Raw genomic sequence first — 15,245 nt, forward strand, 5'->3', positions numbered from 1 at the left:
GTTAGGACTGGTTTGGCCCTGCGGTGGAAACCATGCTGCTGGGGAGAGTCCAGAAGACACAGTAGGACGCTGGCTTCAGTTGAGATGAAAACTGCTGGCAAGAGAGAGGGCGGCTATAAAATACAGATATGAAGATGTCTCCATGTCTCTGATGGTTCGTCCTTTTCTAGACAGAAGCCAAGTGAGGTTTACAGCGACATGTGCCATATGAACCCAAATGTGTGCACTTCCACTTAACATTCACATGTTTAGCATGATTTGTCACCTCCCTGCTCTGCTGCGGTTTGGGTTATTAGCTCTGTTATTGACAATTATGAATTTTCATACTGATGTCTTGGTACCTTTGAAAGTTTAGAACCACTGGCGAAAGTTGAAAGGGAACTTTCTGGCAGGCTCACAGACAGCAATAAAAAAACTCTCGCTAATGATTTGTCCATCTGCCTAAAGAGGACATTCAAGGGTCAGTGCGTGCTCGCTCGGTTCTGCTTTACTGTGCTGCCTCGTCCGCCGCGTACATGACTGGTGTGTGAGGAAAGACACGACCCGAGGGGGGAAACGGGTCGGATACCAGACGTCCAATTAGAAGGTGGCAATTACAGGAACTGCAGTGATTCACCTTTTATTACCATGATGAGGCTGTTTTACGGCGCCGTCTCATCACTTAGTTACACACGAACGAGCTTCTATTGCACGTTTATGGTTTTTAAAAAATCTGCTCTGGTCCAAGAAAGCACAGTAGAAATGTGTCAGTATTTTTTTTACCTAGATTAAGTGTTTGGTAGATTCTTCCCAAGACAAATACTGAATAGTGTCAAATACAGTGAGAGATCAACGATGCAAAGTATGAAATTATCACAACACAACCAAATACTCACAACACAAGGAAATACTTGCAAAACAACTAAATCCTCAATAGAAGTGGGAACACTTGCCATGTTTTCTGAAATGTGAAATTATCAGCTGTCCCTCATAACTCTGCGTTAGCCTCATGCCAATTCGCCTCCAAATTCACGTAATCTGACAAATAAACTAAACCGATTTCGTATATTGACTTGTGTCACAGTCTGAGATTCAGTCGATTTCTTCGTCGTACAGTCTACATACATCAAACTTGATGATGTACCCAGGTTTATTAGATCGTTGTCGCACAGTTTGACTTTCAATAAACTTACAAGGTTGTTGAAATCTCAGTCTGTCGGATGCCTCGTGAGATTGGTTGTCTGATAAAAGGCCGTCTTGGCTAAAATCAAGGATTACAGCGACCATGTACTGTATTTGCGGTTGCACCCCTGAGCGCAACTTCCCTCCAGTGCGGACAAAGATTTATATCGCTATAGCCACAGCAGAAACAAAACAGCTGCTCTCGGGGCCAAGTCTCGACGCACAGCCATGTGATCGCGTACAGCCAAATCCAATCTGCAGAATCGGATCTCAAAAACAAGAGAGAGAGAGAGAGAGAGAGAGAGAGAGAGAGAGAGAGAGAGAGAGAGAGATGCCAAGTGTAACCGTAACTCTTAATTATCCCTTTAGTTTGGAGGTCAGAATCTCACCAGGTTCCATTTGTCAAGATACACCATTAGCCAGAGGTTAGCTCGAGGTAGGCTGCTACAAGCTGAAACAACAGCCAGATACAGACAGACGGAGGTTACAAGAAGTGCAAATGACTGCAAACTGGGGTGAGTACACACACACGCACGCACACACACACACACACACACACACTTAGAATAACTCCCGTCTGACTTAATCAAAAACTTAACACATGCTAGGATTCATTAGGGGTTGAAATAACAGCCAAGAAAGCAACAGTGTGACGTTGGACAGTGTTTGGACGGAGCTGAAGTTGGCTGAGTGAGCGACAGCTATTAGATAGAAATGAAGATGTTTCTCTCTGTTTTTCTTCTCAGTCACTCGGGGAATCCAAGAGATTCAAGAGGGCGGCCAAAGGTTAGCAGATGCTGCGGAGATACGAGCGAACACAAAGTCGAAGGGAAGGGGAGCGTGGCGCAAGTGGGTGACTTCTGCGTGGACTAGATCTGGGGAGGGAGGTGGAGGAAGAGCATTTCACAACTCGTTTGGTTGCTCGTTATAGGGACGTCTTTGTTTCACATACCCACCAAGACAAAAGTAGCAGAAATGAAAAGATGTCTTGGATTGAGTGGTCGTTCACTCGAAGGTTGGCTTGCGATGGCTAATTGGCTCCAAACAGGTACTGGCGCCACTGTTAAAAGTTTTATCGGAGCATCTCGACATCTAAGTCCTGGTAAGAAATCCTTTGATGGAGAGAACCTCCAGAAGAAAAAGGTGCAGGTTTGGTGGACACGAGTTTTGTAGATAAAAAAAAGGGACAAAAGAGGGAAAGTTCAAGGCCTCGATCCCTTAACTACACATCTGAATATGTAGTTAGACAAAAATATCCCAGGTTAGACGCAGTAAGTCACAGTCTTGGCGACATCGTGGAAGCGCGAGTGAGGCGGACATTCCACTGCAGCTTAAGATGACAGGGAAACGTAAAAAAGAGAGAGAGGAGTCAGGGATACGGTATCGCTTCGGCTTCAATACTTCCAGCGTTAAGTTACAGGCGTACAGTACAAGCAGATGCCCCCCCCCTCCCCCTCAACTCCCCCTCTGTCTGTCTACTTAAGGGATTTTCTACCTGACTGTGGACGACAGCCAGAGGTCAACTGAGGCTGCAATAAAACACCACAAACACCTGTTTTACACTCGTCCAGCTCTTCCTCGATAACGCCAAGTTTACGTCTCGCCATCTCTTTTTTTTCCCTTCCCCTCCATTTGTCCCGTGATAGTCACAATATTTAGATGTTGCATTCATTATTTTACCCTCCACTAAAAGAAGTGCGTTTGCTGATGCTGTTGCCATGGTTACTTGCAGTTTAATGCACAATGATGGGTGATTAAATCTTTTGGACATGGCAATGCATATTTCACAGTACATGCATGCATGAACACACACACACACACACACACACACACACACACACACGCAGTAAACTACAACAGAATTGTACACAACCGACCACTGCTGGTATTCATCTTGCAAACAAACCATCTCAAGGTTATTTTCCATTACCTTGTCCTCCTTTTTCCACATCCTTCTCTTTTTCTGTCACACAGACACACAAACACACACACTTATCCTTTCAATAACCTACACACAAGATGCACTTTTTGTTGTATAAACTTCTTTCCCATCAAAAAACCACACATGTAAGCAGGATCTTCATTTTACTGACACTCGCCTTCAATTTTGATAACCAACGTGCACATGCAGACGTGTACAAACACAGACACACAATATTTACACACATCATACACTTTTTGTTGTCTCACACATTCATATGCAAACATGATCTTTATCGTACCAACACCCTGAGTTTTAAACACAAACACACACACACACACACACACACACAGCACAACAGATGTAAACCAATGACTTCTGGCCAACCTTTGCACCACCAAGGTCAAGGAGAACACACACCACACACACGCCAATCCCATGACAGCATAAGTACATACACACAATAGGAACGCTGACAAACAACATGATTATAATGATGATGAGGTCTTTGTTCGTGAACTCTACAGGACCTATGGCCCGCTACTGTCAACTGTAACACACACACACACATACACACACACAGACACACAAACCTGCAAGTACACGCTTTTTCTTTACACTCTCAGCCCCACAGACGTGGCTGCTTGTCTCCGTTTCACCGAGGTGACTTTCCGCCAACATCTGTACACGCTCGCATGCTTTTGGTCAGCTCTGCTATTCAGCTCTCTATTCATAGAAGACCACAAATGTATCACTCAGCACTGTGTTGTGTGTCTGTGCGTGGACACGTGCATCAGCAAGAAACGCACGATTTGTGTCCACCGACGCCATTATAGCGAATGTAGAGAGAGAACAGGAATAGAGAGATGGAGGTCGAGTGTGTGTGTGTGTGTGTGTGTGTGTGTGTGTGTGTGTGTGTCCCAGTCTGTAATCATGATGTCAACCTAACCGTTTGAACGTTCACAAATGTGCCACAGTGACACAAAGATCAGAGACACACATTCCTATGGGACATCGAATGCATCACAGTGACTATGTGTAACACAAGTAAAGTGGCGGGCGCACATGTTAACACACACACACAGACACACACACAGATTCATACCTGTGGTTTGAGGATCTCAGAAGTTCAACCTGTGAACTTGAACTGACCAGCAGCTTTCGCTCAAAAACTCAACGTTTTCAAACTATACATTTGTATGATCTGATTTTTCTAAAAGGAGCACATCACATTTAGCTTCGTCTGCTAAATCAATTTTTATATGGAAATAAGTTGTTTACAATATGTAGACACGTCTCCACTTCCTCTCGTTGCACAAAAACCAAGCCGAAAACAGCGATGAAAATAACAATGAGGACGATTCAGACCCAGACGATGTCCCCGCTGACCAACGCTCAGTCGATAAGAGACACGTCTGCAGAGGACAACGTTAAGAAACAATCCTGGACAGACTAAAAGAAACCAACTGATATTTGGCAGAAAGAAGGTCTTGAACATTTGTGTTGACCCACTGAAACTCCCTGACCTCCTCTCCTCGCAGACGCTGTGGCTCTACAACAACACGTCGCCGCTTCCTCCTTCGCTACGGAGACGAGTCATAACTAAAACAGTTGCTGGAGGTTTTTTTGTCCCCTCGAATGAAAACACATGTCCGTCTGAGGCATTCGCTGAAATGACTGATCCGCGTTGTTTGTCTTGGACGAACGGTCCCGACAAACCGAGCATCAGTCCTTTAAAAAAGGTCCAGAACTTTCAAATCATTTCAGAATGCGAGTTATCAGAGAATATCCGACACTGAGGCTGTTACCTCATAAAACCCTGCAAGGATCGGCCAAGCGCAACACAAGAGGAATTAGGGAGTGAATATCATAACCTCCACCAGGGGAACTGTTAATTCAGAGATACTGTTCTTGTGGGCAGCATCGGAAATATCAGCTTTTATTCCACAACGTTTCTATTTGTGTTAATACATTTAGCAGAATTTCTTCAGTGGAACATTAAAGACTTAAAATAGAAAGAAAAATAAAACAGATTTTTTTTAATTCAAACGTCAGGATGAGTGAGAAAAACAATAGAAAAAGAGGAAAGAGAAGGACATACCTCATGAGAGGAAGCTCGTCTCCTGTGGGTTTGAAGCTCGTCTTCGTCAACGCCAGCATAACCCCCGCTCGCCCTGAACAAAACAACAGAGGGAGGAAAGAATTACACGATGAGCTTCGATCATTTTTGGGATTGAAAAGGTTTTCAGTTCATGCGAGCTTTGCACTCAAATGAATTAAATCTGGATTTCTGAAATCTGGATTTCTGGGAGGATCAGAACAGAAGCGGGGGCTATCAGGTGACGGCGGAGATTTACGCAGGTTTTTTGTTTGTGTCCGTACGAGCTCACGCTGCAGCGTTTATTGGCGAGAGAGGAATGACAAACAGATGAGACGAATAAGGGCGATGAACAGGAGTCATGGCGAGGACACACACCAGAGGATTAAGTGTTGATTTACACCAGATTCATCCTGAAGATCAGAATAAAGATCTGATCGGAGGTTGAGGTCTTTTATGCTGAAACTCAATCATCTGTTCCATCTGTAGGAACCTGCTAGAGAGTACAAAACCAACATTAGCACTTCGTTGTGCAGCTGTTGCAGCAGCTACGTGTCAGTTCAATCGTTCAAACAGTTTCCCTCTACCAAGGCCTAAATATGCCTGAATTTTCTTTCATCAAGATCCATGAATTATTCCCTGGGAAATCAGTGAAAATGGCAAAAAAACGATGTTTTCTTGCTGCTAAACAAACAAACCAACCAAACAATGGACAATTTGGCAATTCGTTCAATTAAAAAACATTCAGGAGGGTTTCAGAGTTCTGTGGAAGAAACAAAACTAATACAGACGTAGACACACATTCATAATGATTATTATATCAACAGTATTATATGCCGGGGGGAAATAAAGCTTTTTCCAGAACGCCTGGTTGGGATGTGTCACTGGGAGATTACAGGGTCGACCCTCACTTTCTGTAAGTGATGAGGTATTACAGTAAATGCTACTGATGATTTTAGAGTGTGTGTGTGTGTAGGTTCGGTTCCTGGAAGAGGTCAGCATCTTACAGAAATCATTCCAAGTCATTATAATTAAATAAGAGAGAACACACACACACACACACACACACACACACACACACACACACACACACACACACACACACACACACACACACACACACACACACACACACACACACACACACACACACACACACACACACACACACACACACACAGGATGAAGAATGGTTTATACAGCTACACATTACTGGAACAGTGGAGGAGGAAGTGTGGATGGATTGGAAAGAAGAAAATAAAGAATTCGACATATGTCAGATTGTAAAGGAAACATAAAGCTCATATAAACCTAAAGTCAAACAAGATCATAATTTCCCGCTTACAGTGCGGCTCCCCTTCGTAAACATCTTCAAACCCTTTCCCTGGGATCTAAAGCTCCGGCTCCGCCGCTGCAGCCCGTGCTTGTTGCTTCGCCAGAGCAGAGGATCTGATTCGGATGTTTAGGGTGATTTAGGGCTTCGACGGGCGAGCAAGGAGGTGGATGAACCCGAGAGCCTGTTACGAACTCAGGATTACCAACACACACTCACTGTCACAGACACTTAAATGAACTGGACACAAAAAGACGTCCTGAGAAGAACTTAGTCTATTAAACTGTAGCGTCTCAGAGTCACCACGGACCTGATTTGCAGCGCAGATCTAATCCTGTAGATCAGGTTTAAAAGGTATCGCATACTTCTCAAGATTGTTGAGGACATGCGCAACCAAACAGACGCAGGACACACGTGGCAGCCATGACGCGTTGACGCTTATCTAGTCATGACGATTTACAGCTTTGCAGCATTTTCTCTATCACACATCACTCATAGACTGCGACACAGCCGACCAGGGAAGTTTTACGGTTCTGTATCTTGCTCAAGGACACTCAAGGAATCTTTGGCTGAATTGGGGGGGGGGGCAATCAACCTTCTGGTTCGTGGTTGACCCGCACTACGCCCTGAGCCACAGCAGCCTCTGAAACTTCATGTAGGAACATTTATGAAACAAACTGTATGGGATCAAAGCAGGTTCCTTGAGGAACTCCGCAATTCTCATAAGTCCTTATTTCATGATGAATGAAATGAATTTGTTGCCTTGTTTATTATATCCATTATATATAAATATATCTTGAATACAATGACTTTATGCCTATTTAAGCTACTGAGCTGATTAAAAGGCACATCGTCAATATTTTTGAGTTCTTCCGTCCCGTGTAAATATTCTTAGGTTGATTGACGACAAAAAGTCTGGTATTCAAATCTCTGCACCGCCGCATTTACGTCTTTTTCCCTTGTCTCGCCAGTTTTCTTTCTCCGTCTCTCTGTCCACCTTCTTTCTCAATGTGCTGCCCCTTTCTTTTACTGTGTTATTCCTATTCCTGTTCCTACTGTGTCACACAGTGTAAGTGATACAGATAGAGCGACCGCAGCCTATGATAACAGGATTACTAGACAGCAGTGTTTAATTTGAGCTCAGGGCAAATAGAGGCCAAGTGTGTGTGTGTCCTGGTGCTTCTATGTTAGCGAGGACCAGTTTGAGGCATATAGCGTACAGAGTGGGGACACCGTGTCTGGTCCGCACGTCTGTTTGGGTGAAGGGCAAGGGGATGTAAAGGCATTTTCAAACATGAACTCCAGGGAATGTCCGGAAAGTAGTGTCTGGACATTTTCTGCAGTTTGTCTTTCTCCTGTGAGGCAGCAGCAGGAGATTGTCCGGGTCCGACTCGCTCACAACAGCAGGAACATGTGGGGAACGTTCAGGCGGCTGAAAGCAGCTTAGTATGCCAAAGAGAGTCCTCACTAAGATAGAAGTATAAACGTGTCTGTGTGTTTCCTCCGTCTTTTTAGGTGGCCTTCGATTCCAGTAAGTGCAGTGTCTGATTTGGCTTAGTACCTCAGTTTACCTCCACACACACACAGACACACACGCAGTGTAAGATGAGAAGACACCACCCCACATATTTGGATAATGCCTCCATATCTTTGACTAGTTCACGTATTTTTAGAAGGGATCACATCCAAAGAACATTTTTCTTTGGTTTAAGTCTCATTTTCTTTCTCACACACACACACACTCTCACACACACATCCCACACACACACACACACACACACACACACACAGAAGACGATGAGGAGAGAATTTTATCCTCCTGCTTCTGCCAAATACTTGAAGTCATGCAAACATAGTTGGTCCTCGAACTCGAACACACACACAGACACACACAGACACACACACACACAAAAGGTTCCTCTGCGCTGTGGTCAGGATACTCAAATTAGCCGGTCAGCAGTCGGTCGTATCCAGGGGGGGTTGTCGGTTGGATTCCCGTAACTGAGGCCGTTTTAGTCCTATTTTTTCTTTTCTTTTCTTTTCTAACTACTATCTACATTCTTCAAATAACCATGACTCTTCACATTCTTTCGCTCCCTTTGTTTCTGCCTCCACTTTCAATTTCACTGTTTATATTTTGGTTTTTTTTCCCACATGGTATCGTGTTCATACCCCACGGGGGGGGATAATTCAGCTTCATATTATCTAAGTAACCGTGATGTCTTCATTCCTTATTCACAATTAACTCACCACAGATTTGCTGTTTGAGTCATTCAAGAATTTCTTGTTCTGGAGGAAGAAATCATTTCATTGACAGAATCCAAGTCACTGAAAGTCCAAGATTTTTATCCTTGCATGTATTAAAACATGTATTTTCATCACGTGCCGTGTACTAATGATGTATATTCATAGTATGTATTGTGTTGTGTGTATTCTCCACTAAAACCTGCTTGTGATGCTTTTGTCTTTTTCTTCTCAGTCTGATATTCATTGGGACGATTTGTCTCTAACGTCTGAACGTCTCCGGCCTGCGTCTCCTCTGCTCCTTTACTTCGTCTATTTTGGTCTAAGCAGTTTTCCAGAGGTCGTGTGTGTGTGTGTGTGTGTGTGTGTGTGTGTGTGTGTGTGTGTGTGTGTGTGTGTGTGTGTGTGTGTGTGTGTGTGTGTGTTCATGGTTCTCTCAGAAAGCGATGACAAGGCCTCAGAACTCAGCTTTTATTTGAGGCCAGAATTTCTCTCTTTTACTTTTATTACTTCTTCTTTTCTTTCTGTCCCCCCCCCCTCCTTCTGCCTTCACTCTGATCCAACTTATTTGATTTAAAAAAAAGCTTTATTGGCATAACAATGATACAACGATGATGCACTTGCAATTAAAGCCGCACATAAGAAATCTGCTTTGAGAAAACGGTACGCAAGTATTTTTTAAAGTTTGCTGCTTTCATTTACTTGAGGGATATATATATATATTACATTTAAACAGACTTTGAATTTATGGACTGACAATTCCATTTTGTAAATGATGTAGAATAATAAATGAAACATCATTAAATGGAAACAGATACAAACTAAAGTCTGTCATATAAAAAAGTGATTTTTACTTTATGACGATTGAGTAGTCGCGCCAATAAAAGGGAAACTAAGTGAATAAAGAATAAAAAGAATAAAGTTGGAATATTACAACAATTAAGTGATATTCAGAACTTCAGATAAGTCTGAATATTACGAGAAAAAAGGATAACCATTACGTGAAAAAGGTCATAATGGTACCAGACAAAAAAAAGTCATAATATTACGAGACTAAAGTCCTGGATCTTCTTTTCCCAAACTTCTGTCTGACCGCAGAAAATAAAGTGGAGAGGTTCAGTTTGATCCGGGCCCAGAGCTTTTTTTTTAAGTGGTGGTCCATGGCACTTTTTCACATCTGATATTTTTGCTTCAGACTAAACTGAAAAAAAAATCAAGAGGTCTGAACCAAACAAGGCAGATGTGAAATCGTTCTTAAGAAACTCAAACTTTATCAACACAGAGTAAACGTCCTTCCTCTGATGGGTTTGAGATCGAAATCGCCTGGAAATCCAGTTGCATTGTCAAGGAAAAGAACATCTACTGAATAAAAGAGGGGTGAGATCACAGCGAAGTGGATGTTGGAGAAAAGACAGAAGAGAAGCTCAAAGAACGAGTTAAGAGCGAGAGAGGAGGGGAAAAAGAGACGTTTGGAGGAGATAGTTGTTTAGCGTGTGGCGCTAACAACAAAATGAAAGTAATGGAATTAAATGGATCCAAATCCAAAACTGGTAGACTGACTCCAGTTCAATTTACTCACACACACACGACGGTCTGTTCAATATCAACTGCCTTACTACACACAGACACACACACACACACAGACAATCTTTTAACACTTCACTTTTCTGCATTTTTGTGCGTGTGGCATCTGAAAGCATCTTGGCAAGTCGAGCGACTGGAGAGCGGCAAGGCCAAGTGCTGGGTCGCTGAGGGGACACACACACACACACACACACACACACACACACACACACACACACACACACACACACACACACACACACACGGGCCAACTCACAGGAGTCAATATCTTTGACTTCAGGCACATTCAGTACATTCTGTCATAACCAGAGAGAGAGAAAGAGAGAGAGAGAGGATGTGTTCAGCAGAGAAAGCTGTTCACCATCATTCACATTGGACACTTTCACATTTTGACATTTAACGAAACGTGAACAAGGGGTTCTGTTGTTGTGGAATATTTTCAATGTGGCCCTGAGATGAAGCGGAGGGCGGAGAGGATGAGTTGATGAAAGACGAGAGAGGAGGAAAGAAGGGAGGAGGAGAAGGAGAAGGAAAGCAAAAATACTTTTCCTCCAACACCATCGGTGAGGTACCAATATGGTCGATGACCAAACATCTGCAAAACGGATTGCCTCATTGCTAACTGGCTAACAGCAGCACAGAAACAGCAGGAGGATTCCCAGCGAGCGAGTGGACGTGTTGACAAGGATTCTTACGCGTGACGGACGTGAAACTGGAAGAACACAAATATCTCGGGGTGAAGAAGAGGAGCCATCGATGTAGAAGACGAAGACGAGAAGATTCAAGAGCTTTTGGTGATAAGGGCCGACGCCGGCGAGAATTTACACGTCATGTCCCGCCTCCTGCTGCTCTACAGGCTCCGCCCCTCGCCTGAACGTTCCCCACGTGTTCCCGAGTCTGACCTGAACAATCTGCTGCTGCTTCACATGAGAAACACAAACACAAACCCGTCTGTAAACAGCTTCAGTTTCACACAACACGACAATTAAAGTGTCAAACTTTAATTGCTTTGTGCCAAATGGTGTTTAAAGATATAATTTAATACTTTGAAGCATTTTGAAAACACCACAACAGATGAACGCAAATTAAAAACACTTTCTTGTCGTGTTGATTGAAAAACGTGTTGATGATCTTCTCATTGTCACATTTTCATCAAAACACATTTTCAGGTTTCTCGTGGCTTCGACCTCGGACACGCACAGATGTTGTGTCTATGTTTGATATTTTCGGGCATCTGCTAACGGTTGGACTGGAAATATCAGAGATTAAACTTGTTTTCATAAAACATTTGAATGTGATTATGAGGGAGTCTCATTGCGCATCTTATTGTTTCACTGGCTTTGTTTTCTGTTTTGTGTCTGCTCCAATTTTTATTGCTCTGTCGTCCGTCCTCCTAATAAATTGATAGCAAACACAAGATTTGTCATCTGGAAACACTGAGATGTGCCGATGAACCCACAGAAATATGTGCAGCACTTTGTCGCTATTTATTTCCACTTGCTATCGACCATGCGAAAAATTAAATCAGACGGATGTACGACTCTCCCAAGACACACAGCTTTGTCCATTTCTAACTTACGCTGACTTTAAGTAAGTAAAAGAGATGGTTTCAAACGATATAACCGATACCGCCCATATACTTTAATACGTTCTCTACGTTAGCATGGATGTTTAGCAATAAATCAACAAGAGGGCAGTGCAGAGGCGAGAGTTTCGGGCACCGCTCCGTTTTGTCTCTTTCATCCGTAAAGCTTTCAGAGAGAATACGCTTACGAAGAAAACTTTCAGACGGATGAAATTAACGCAGAGTAAAGACGGCTTCATCCGTTTCCGAATGCCTAACATTGAGCATAAATTAACCTTCAGTCTGTTGGTATGCATACGGGTCACTTGAGGGACTTTCCAGCGTGAAATATTACCTACACAGCGGACATCGTTAACGAGCTGTGGCTAACGCTACACTACTGTAACATTTCTTCTTTTTCGCCGCTCTAAAAACAAAACTTCTCCCATCGTTACTTGACGTCTTTATCGAGCCTCCTGTCCAAAATGTCTCTATCATCGTTTTCACCCCAATTTTCCTCACGTTTCACAACCCCCTCCTCTCCCCCCCTCTCCCTCTCTCTCATTTCACTTTCTTCTTTGGATGGGGGTTTGTGTGTGTTCCCTGAGGAGCAGGACCACCAGTTTGAGGTGTTGAAGACGTCCTGGAACATCGTCTGAGGCCGGCGAACACGAACCGAAAATCACGTGATCATGTGTGTTGTTCCTTGCATAAGTCCACATGTGTGTTTGAGTGTGAGTGTGTGAGTGTGTGTCTGTGTGTGTTCTGCAGCAGGGTGATCAGCTTTGCGCCAGAGGGTTAAGACAGACAAGGAGGGCGGGAATTATGGGAAATGAAACCAAGTTGAACATGAAAAACTTTTGTGCTCTCTCTCTCTCTCTCACACACACACACACAAATAAAAAGCAGACAAAAGTTAAAAAGTCAGTCATGCCTGGGTGGTTCACAAGGGTATAAAACATTTTTTCACATTCTGTATTATTTCTATTCTTTGATTCCTAATTTCCCGCTTCTCTCTCTCTCTCTCTCTCTCTCTCTCTCTCTCTCTCTCTCTCTCTCTCTCTCTCTCTCTCTCTTAACCATGTTAATTCGCAGGAAGCAGAATTCAGACGCACACGGCCAACAATTCTGTAAAGAGCCAGTTATTGCTTTAATTATCAGTCAATTGATTCAGCATCTGTCTGCACTAAAGACATGGCTGGCTGCGCTGGAACACCCCCCCCCCCACACACACACACCCACACACAGGTTCCTACAAGTTCACTGTCCCTGAATGCTCGAGCGCGCAAGTAATTTACATTTTTGACCTGTGAAAATATGTACGTAATGTATAAAATTGAAATACTGACTCTGGATTTCAGGTATAACCTCGTGGTATAAAGCAAAAGACAGAAACACATCGTCTGTATGTCGTCTTCACAGCAGCTGGCTTCTCCCTCCTGCACATCTTCGCTCTGAGCTTGGCAGCTTTTCGTCGACGAGTGCTATTTATTAGTGGATTTGAGCTTTTAAACTTCAATATGTGCGGACACGGGGAGTCGTGGCCGGGGTTTCGAACTTGCATCTGTTTTGAAGACGATGCAAAAAGAGGGGAAGAAGAAGAAGAAGGAGGAGGAGGAGGAGATGAAGTGGGAAACAGAAGGCCCCGGTTCAACATTCGCTCCCACGTCTCGGACGCTTTTCAGCTGCATGTGAGGAGAGTTTACTGCTGCGCTCCGGTGTTTCATCTCAAAAAAACATTACAGACCATTTTAGAACAATTTTTAAAAGTTCACCTAATCATTTAAACCTCATTGTTTGGTTTCCAGGGAAGTTTCCAGATTCTCTTCAGCCCAGCGAAGGAAAGGTCTCACACAGGGAAACACAAAGACGTTCTTCTTGTGCTTGTATCAGACTTTTCAACCAAATAAAGATAAATATAAGCATGTGTATGATCGCAGACTTTACTGTGGAATGTGCCAACTTTACTCTTTATTATACTAAATCTGTCCATTTCTCAGCAGGATTGCTCAAAAACGACTGAATCGATTCAGTCCTCATGAGATGATAAAGTACTTTATGACGTTAATAAGTGTCTGACATTCAAATATCTGTGTCTCATATCCTGCTATTTGTTGGCGCATCTCCCCGCCAAGGCCCAACTGTTCCCTTAAATTCAATCAAGCTGCACCGAAGTGCACACACTCATGAATACTAATCCCCTTAATACGCCTTTATTACAACAAGGTCCATAAATCTTGTTTCCTGGGATGTTGGTAAAAATATCAAAAGATTGTCTCACAATATTAAAGAATAGGATAAAAAATGACTGGAACTGCCCCAAAATGTAATTGGTTTCCTTGTTGACCAATGTGTCATCTTCTACCCGAGCAATCAGGATTAATTGCAGGACTAGAGTCCAGTTTTAATTGTGTACAGCTTAGTTTTATATAAAGTGAATGTGAAAGTCCCTTTTTAGGGAGTAACAGCGGGGAATGAGCCCATGATGGGAAAAATAACCCTTTAAAAACAGATCAAATATAAAAAATTCACTTCGAAGACGTTCACTCCAACAGTGAGTTAAACTAAAAACTATATAAATCAGTTGTTTGGGGCTTGATTGCTGAATTAACCCGACGATCAAACCTGTATCCAAATCAGAAACACGTGACGGAGAAGACAAACAAGAGTCTAGACGGAGAACGATCCAGAGAAACACCCGACCATCGCAGTCCCACGCTGTTTGATTGACAGGCGATGTCTGGGAAACACAAAAGCACCAGCACCACAGCAAAGGGCACTTAGCGGCACAGACAGATAAATTAAACAAAGATCTGAAATTACAGTAATTACACGTCACATTAAACTCATTACGGTCTGTCCTGCGTCTGTACTTATGTCGCGGCGGCGGCAGCTTGTTTTGAACGCAGCGACAAAGCGGGGGAGTCACATGATAATGCCGAACACATGTGTTTTTAAAAAGGTCCTGGCAATAAATAAATATAAGTGAGGATCGTTTATGGAGACACTGTTTCTCGGTTTCTTCACTTGATAGTGAAGAGAGAAAACAGAGCACGGCTCCTTCAGCCAGCATGACTGATTACATAACGGCTCGCTGCCAGAGCCAAGAGGCCTTTACAAGTTTGTTGATTTCATTCATCATCGCGGGGCGAACGGAGAGAGCGATGGAGCGGAGGCAACGCCAGAGATGCCGGCGAAATATTAGAGCGGACGAGGAGTCAAAAAAAAAAACTGGCCCCGATTGTTGTCAATTTCCCGGCACCTCTCTCCACTTCTACTCATCTTTCTGGACCGTTTTTCCCTCGTTCATTTGCTGTTTTTTTGTCTCCATTTTTTTCTT

The 15,245-nt window shown here is 43.3% G+C and overlaps 1 long non-coding RNA gene across 1 annotated transcript; it reads left to right on the forward strand.

The window, feature by feature from the left end:
• Positions 1–1,576: 1,576 nt before the first annotated feature.
• LOC118102404 lies at positions 1,577–13,842 on the forward strand. The gene is made up of 3 exons (XR_004694679.2): positions 1,577–1,676; positions 13,267–13,596; positions 13,714–13,842. It is a non-coding gene; the product is annotated as an uncharacterized LOC118102404 (long non-coding RNA).
• Positions 13,843–15,245: the final 1,403 nt, after the last annotated feature.

The sequence above is a fragment of the Hippoglossus stenolepis genome, chromosome 23 (assembly GCF_022539355.2).
Source record: "Hippoglossus stenolepis isolate QCI-W04-F060 chromosome 23, HSTE1.2, whole genome shotgun sequence".
In the NCBI taxonomy this organism is placed as follows: domain Eukaryota; kingdom Metazoa; phylum Chordata; class Actinopteri; order Pleuronectiformes; family Pleuronectidae; genus Hippoglossus; species Hippoglossus stenolepis.